We start from the raw sequence: 7,270 nt of genomic DNA, 5'->3' as shown, positions 1-7,270 counted from the left end.
AGCGCTGAGCTATAATTTTCTTGGTTGCGGTTGAGCCAGCTAGCCAAATCTTTCTCTCACTGCATGAAAAGTGGGATTTCCGTCCCCGTAAATGCCTGTAAACGCCCGGAAATCCCCCTAATTTCCGGCAGTTATCGACAATTTACAGGCTGCGAACGTCACGTTCGTCTGTGCCACATATTGTCGGAAACGAACCATGACGTATGTGGAGAGCTCCCGCGGAGGTGTTAATGGATCTAATTAGAATATGAATAGGAGCCTGGCCAGAGAACGTCTGGCCTGGCTGGAATTTCCTCACTCAGGATTGGATGAAACCACTACTTTTAAACAAGAAAAATCTCTCGTGATTGGTTGACAGGTCTGTCACGGGTTAGGCTATTGGTCAACCTGGGCCATTATTATTATAATAATAAAATTATTTATATATATATATATTTATTTTTATTTATTTATTTCATATATGCTATGTAGTATATTCATGTCATGATTATCATAGTTAAAATGATTTGCCAGGAACGTGCTGTTTATTCAAAGATAGAGCTTTATTGACACAAAACACAAACAGAAAAAAAAAAACTATGTACAAAGCATCGGAGACACACAGCACACACAACAAATATCCCACGCTCACGAGGAGCAGCACCGTCCACATCTAACCCACGGCCGCCTCTGAGCTGGAGGTAACTGTAAAATCAATCAATAAAGACAATCAGTACTGCGTGATATTTATTTATGGACACAACACACCTATGAATGCACCTAAAAAATATTCACATTGACCAAACGGATCTAATCTTACCTTCCCTCTTTTTCTTCTCGACCGACTCGGAGGCAGAACTCTTCACAGCTTCTCTGCCGCCCGGTGCGCATCTGGTTGTTTCTAGCTGAAGCTCCTGCTGCTGTCTCGTAATGTGTCTTACAGGCAGCTGGAAAACAATGAAATGAGAGGGGTATGAATAAAAAACATAAGTCACAGTAAAATTAAACATGGAAAGATGAAAAAGTAAAAATTACTTACACACAATGGCGTCATTATCAGCGTCATGTAAATCTGGACTTGCAGACAGCTCCGAGCAAATATAGGTCACGGCCTCGTTATGAGGCGAGGTTAGTCTGTAAAAAAAAACAAAAAAACTATGGTTAAGATCGGTATCTATTAACGTATCTATGTCCTTATACAGAAGAGTTAATGAAATTCATTAAATGAAAGCATATTCTTTAAATCTTACCCTTGCTCCGGTTCGTAGCGTCTGCTACAGTTTGTCTCAGAGTTGTGAAGACGGCGGACTGCTTTCTGAAAATTACGAGACAAAAAAAATACACTTTTATAAAACAACTCACCCTCTCAGCTCTGCCTCAATAATGAATGGCGCTGAAAGCAGCCACAGCTCTGTGCTGCTCGCGTTTAAACTTGGTGGGGTTTAAAACATTACTGCTAAGTCTAAGTAGCCTGTTTAACATCCAAAGACAGTCACTGTACGATCAAGAGTTAATAAACAATACAGACTAGCTCGCCGTTTCATTAATAATCATATACTTACGTTGTCTTCTTTTCTGTGAGCGCATCTCTGGAGCCCCGGAGGTGATATGGAGGAGAGAAAAAACGCTCCAAACGTCTTGAACAACTCCTGTGTGTTTCCAAGTGAAGTTTGACAGAGTGTACAGACAACTATTTTACCATTTGGCCTGAAATATTCCCATGTTTCGGAAGTTTTTGCTCCAACTCTCAGACTCATCTCCCATGTCCGCCCGATTTTTTCAAATGGAAGCGGTGAGGGCGGGGGTGGGCGCGTGTGAGGGCATGATAGAGACCAGATTAACCAGCAGGGCGCGAACAGCGCACCCACTGGTGTGGAGGTGAATTACAGTGAGTTATAATGGATTACTGGGAAAGTTTAATAACAATAGGACTATTGAAGTCTGGATTATGAGGCCATTTCAGCAGAGCCAACAGCTTCATATGCCATGGACATGTGAATATGGTGCTGAATTTGCCAGTATTTTAAGAAGAGAAATGGTTGGGACCTTGTCATGCAATGACAAAACTGATATGCTTTATGTGAAGCACAGTGTTCTGGTGTCAGCAGAAAGACTTCTCTTAGAAAACTGTCCAGTGGAGCCTCTGTCTCCATTCCACCAGACAATGTTGGATGAGCAAGACCAAAGACTGTAGTCATGACACTATGCACAGTGGTTGAGCTCGAGGAGACTGCGAATGAATCATGGAATGCACATTTTACCTTTTGTGGCAAAGCCTGTAAAACTAATTGTTGAAATAAATTGTTTTGTGTATCTTTTTTACATAACATTGGTCATTGCTAATGATATACAAAGTAATTAATCTAGCATACTTTCATTAAATAAATCAATTCAAGCTAAAATTGAAGAGTCTACAATTAGGCTATACTGAGTCTGATCTATTTTAAGAGATTTTCTTAAAATTAAGTTAATACCTTTTAGAAAAATGTCACCTGGGGTAAAACTCCCCCTGCTGCTACCATGATTTGCATTTGTATAGCTCACAGCATTTTCATGTACATGTGAAAGCCTCCCCTAGAATTAGAGGGAGGGGGGGTCATGGGGGGACAACTGCCAAGCAAGGCCCACGTCAATTTCTGACAATTTACGGCAGTTTTCGGTGTTGCCTGTAAATTGCCTTGTACAGCCGTAAACCTGAAGTTCCACGACAATCTACAGTGCCGCATACTGACGAAAATCCCACTTTTCATGCAGTGTCTGTCTCCCAAGTAGGTGTAATTTAGAGTCATCATTAAGTAACAAAACAAGCGGGTCAGTAGGAAGTTGACATCCTATCACATCAGATATTATTGATGTTTTATTCCAAAACTTATACACCTGTTCACGCTCCCAAACCATGTGTAGGAAAGTTCCAGTTTGTTCAGGTTGGCAGAACGTGCAATAAGGAGTCAGAATGACTTTAGAGACATATCTCTCGTCCATTGTGTCCTATGGCATATGTTGAAGTGGATCTGCTGGTGATTTGGGTTCTTGGAACAGTGGGAAATGTTGACCTAAACTGTCTCCAATTAATTACGTTCCCCTCCGGGTTCAGCTGTTGCTCAAATTTCTTTACTATTGGGAGTTCTCCTACGGATACTTGCATCAGTTTAGCATAAATCTTGGACACTAATCCTCTCATAGGGGAATCAACAAGCCATTTAATGATTGGGTGGGTCTCGAGACTGTTTACTCCATAACATTTTAGGGCTGATCTTAAACGAAGATAAAAGAAGATGGATGTCCTAGGGACTTCAAAGCTAGCTCTCAGGTCTTCAAAACTTAACATAGCTTCATCATTGAATAGCTGATCTAGAGTATAAATACCTCTGCCACTCCACTGGTTATAAACAAAAGGTTTGTTAGCAGACATTAATGTAGTTGCTCCTCCACCTGTTTAAAGTTGGACAACGTGTTGGTGATAATAGGGCCATAGGCTAACATACTCTTTTTTGGATAGACACCCGCAAAGGCAAGGTCAAGGAATTGCAGTATCAAGTTTCTTCCAAAAATGTATTGGTGGGGGTAAGGGGATCATTGTACTTAAGAAATTCACACGAGGAACTATGTTCATTTTAACAACAGCAATCCTGGACCATAGCGATGCCGGCAGCGCAGACCAGTTGGCCAGATCCCTTTGAACACTACTTAGTATTGTTTCATAGTTGTCCTGGACAACTAGCTGTAGCGATGCGTGAATTGTGATGCCGAAATATGTAATTTTGCTTTGGGTTGGTATTGTATCACTAATAACTGATATCACCTGTCTGTTGTTCAACAGAAGATTAGATTTGAATTAATTTTATAGCCAGAGATTGAGCCAAATTTGTTAAAGATCTTAAGAATTTTTGAAACAGATATGTCAGATATGTACAGAAAGATATCATCTGCAAATAACAATATTGAGTTGTTATTGGATTTAATCTGGACATTTCATATTTTGTTTTGCCTTATGGCCTGGGCTAACGGTTTATGAGAGATCGCAAATAGCATGGGAGATGGGGGATAGCTGTGAATGCAGGCCATTGGTTGAGACTATGGCTGTGGGATTCACCGATAAAGTACGTACCATGTTACTGAATTTAACTCCCAAACCAAGCCTCTCCATTACTGCCACAAGTTGTTCCACTCTAGGCAGTCAAAAGCCTTTTCCGCATCCAGTGATAAAACTGCTGCCGTTGTTGGGAGGTTTTTGGCTTCTTCTATTACATGGAGTAATATGCGTATATTGTCTGCAGCATGACGCTTTGGTATAAAACCCGATTGGTCGGGGTGGACTAGCTTCTCAATAAAACCTTCTAAGCAGAGTGCCAAGAAATTGGAATAGTGCTTAATATCTGTCCCAATGAGGCTGATGGGCCTGTATTTTGAGCACTCCGTAGGATCTTTGCCCTTTTTGTGTATGACTGAAATTAGTGCAGTGTTGGTTTGTTGATGAAAGGTGCCCCTCTCTATGGCCAAGGTTAAAGTTTGTAAAACGATAGGTCCTAGTATGTCAAAGTACTGTAGTAAAAGTTCTGATGGAATTCCATCCAAGACCGGTGTTTTCCCTTTCTTAGCTGTTTTTAACGCTGATTTGAGTTCCTCTAACGTAACAGGTTTACCCAGTTATTCTGCCTCCTCTGGGTCGAGAAGAGGCATGTTTAGCTCTTTCAGGAACTTTTGGCACTGTGTTGGGTCCGGATTGCAGGAGGATTCATACAACTTTGAATAAAAGGATTGGAAAGTGTCGGTGATATCTTTAAGATTCGTTGAGATACCTCGCTCCGTGCGGATGCTGTTGATAGCAGCTCTGGACTTGCTTTGTTTTAATTTCAGAGCTAGCAATTTGCTTGGTTTACAACCATTAAAATAGTAATTTTAGTAATGTAGCCTTTTGTGCATTATGAATTCAGCTCTTCTTCTTAGCAAATCATTTAGCTCTGCTTGATTTGTGACTAAAAGAGTATGTGTAGATTTAGAAAAACACATCTTTAGAGACTGCTCTAACGAATTACAACTTTCTTCCAACTCCGCAATCCTTGCCTCTCCCTTTTTCTTCAAATTTACCACAAAGGAAGATGTGAAATCTCTAATAAATCCTTTAGTGGCTTGCCAGATGTACTCCAGGTCCGAAACTGATTCAGAATTTATTGATATTTTGTTTATGCCAGTTTGGCTTTAAACTCTGTATCAAACACTGTGTTTTGAAGAAGGGAATTATTAAATTGCCACCTTCTAGATCTTTCTCCTAACATATCACAACGGAGTCGGAATGTGGTTATCACCGCATTGTGATCAGACAGAATTGGCTTTATGCACGGAAGGCTCTTTAGAACTTCCGCATTAATGTAAGCCAGCTCATTCACTTCCGGTGGAATGTCAGCACAGCAACAGCACAGCAACAGCACAGCAACAGCCACCAACTGCAGCATATTTAAAGGACATTTGTAGAAAACCACCAGGACAGGACAGTAAATATATATTATAGTAGCGAAGTATAGTAGTTTAGTATAGTTATACAGTTATTTCTTAGCAGTAGGCCTAATACATAAGTGATGGAGAGATGAGAAAGTCGTATAAATTTCAGCGTCGTGAAGGAACGACAGCTGAGCACTGCTGTGTCCCTCTGTGTTCATCGTCAGCAAAATTTAATTCGTCTTTGAGCTTCCATACTTTCCCCTCCGACCATCAACAACGTCAAAAATGGATTGTGAAGATCAGAAGAGAAAAGTTTGTTATCTCTCACCACACTCGAGTGTGCAGTAGACACTTTGTATCAGAGGACGTCGTCGAGCCGGCGGCTGAAGGGGGTAGAAGGAGGCTAAAGCCAGGCGCCGTTCCTGTCTTGTTTCCCTGAAATAACTTCTCTCTCGGAAAAGTAAGACTTGGGGTACAGGAGCGGATCAGCGCCAGACCAGAGAGGATGGAGACCGACAAAGTTGCTGGCACTCTTTGTGCCAACGATCATGATTATTGTTCAAGGCCGGACCCTGCGTTTGTGGACTTGGTGGTCTCTGAGAATGAGAGTCTTCGGGATGAAGTTGCCCAGCTGAGGCAGCAGCTGGAGCAGCTGTCACTCACGCAACGTTTCGGGTTACAGCGATTTGGTGCGTTCGCAGACCATTCGTTTTACACAAGGTATGTAAAGCTAGCTTTTTCGTAATTTAATAGGCTATACTATTGTAATACCTAACTATTCAGGGCTCGACATAGGCGTGATTCTGAAAAGCGATACCCGCGCTACACACACACACACACACACACACACACACACACACACACACACACACACACACACACACACACACGGCACATGTAACTGACTGGAAACCGTACCGATGATTATTTACAGCTGCTGACGCAGATGAACAAACGCTACACTCGTTACTGTAATTAGCCTACAATAAACCCTCCATGGTTAAAAAGTAGCCTATATACTTAATACCCACCTACCTGTTTTACAGGCGTAAACAGGCCTTTCTTTCTGCAAGCATTTTCCACCAATCAGGACACTGCATACTACAACAACGTTTCAGTAATCAAAGACTTTAACCATCACTCCTCAGTGAACTGTTCCCTAATCTGAGATCATTTTCTAGTTAAGTAGCCTATCTAGTTAAGTCTAGAAAAAAATTCTAGACCTTGGAAAAATGTAGTTGATGACCCCTGGTCTAGCTTTACCGCTACATTTTTTTATGTTTAGCCTTGTTATAGTGTTAGTGTGTTCAATTCAAAAATGCATAATGCAGCCTACCATTTGTTTTCCTGTATGCACGTCCATTTGTCTAAGGTACAGGTTCACCTCTAACCATCTGTAGGCTTGTGAGCATGGTACAATAATAATAACTAGTAGATTTAATAAAAGCTTCCTATTTTCACTAGACCTGTTTTTTACAGATTTTCATCTTATGACCACCTGATGCGGTTTTGGCAGGTCATCGAACCATCACTGCAGTACATGGTTCGGGGGACCAGAACAAGAACTGCAGATGGTGACTCAGCAAGGCAAAGTACAGCCATGGTACAGACACAGGCTATACAGGCAGTAGATGAACTGTTCCTCTTCCTGAACTACCTTGCCCTTGGACTGAAGCAGAAGGACTTGGCCGACCGGTATGGGGTACACCAGTCTACTGTTAGCAGGATCATTCACACCTGGAGTAATTTTTTGTTTTGTGTTCTTGGCTCACAGCGAATTTGGATACCCCAAAACAAAATCAGTGAGCACTTGCCAGCAGAGTTCAAAGATTACCCAGACACTACAGTTATC

The 7,270-nt window shown here is 41.5% G+C and overlaps 1 long non-coding RNA gene across 1 annotated transcript; it reads right to left on the bottom strand.

Annotated features, from left to right (window-relative positions):
* Positions 1-1,073: 1,073 nt before the first annotated feature.
* LOC120561654 lies at positions 1,074-1,580 on the bottom strand. Its single transcript, XR_005639630.1, has 3 exons — positions 1,542-1,580; positions 1,230-1,294; positions 1,074-1,113 (listed from the first exon to the last, which is right to left on the bottom strand). It is a non-coding gene; the product is annotated as an uncharacterized LOC120561654 (long non-coding RNA).
* Between the last annotated feature and the right edge of the window lie 5,690 nt (positions 1,581-7,270).

This window comes from Perca fluviatilis, chromosome 7, assembly GCF_010015445.1.
Source record: "Perca fluviatilis chromosome 7, GENO_Pfluv_1.0, whole genome shotgun sequence".
Lineage (NCBI taxonomy): Eukaryota > Metazoa > Chordata > Actinopteri > Perciformes > Percidae > Perca > Perca fluviatilis.
This window is presented reverse-complemented; position numbering and strand designations above follow the sequence as displayed.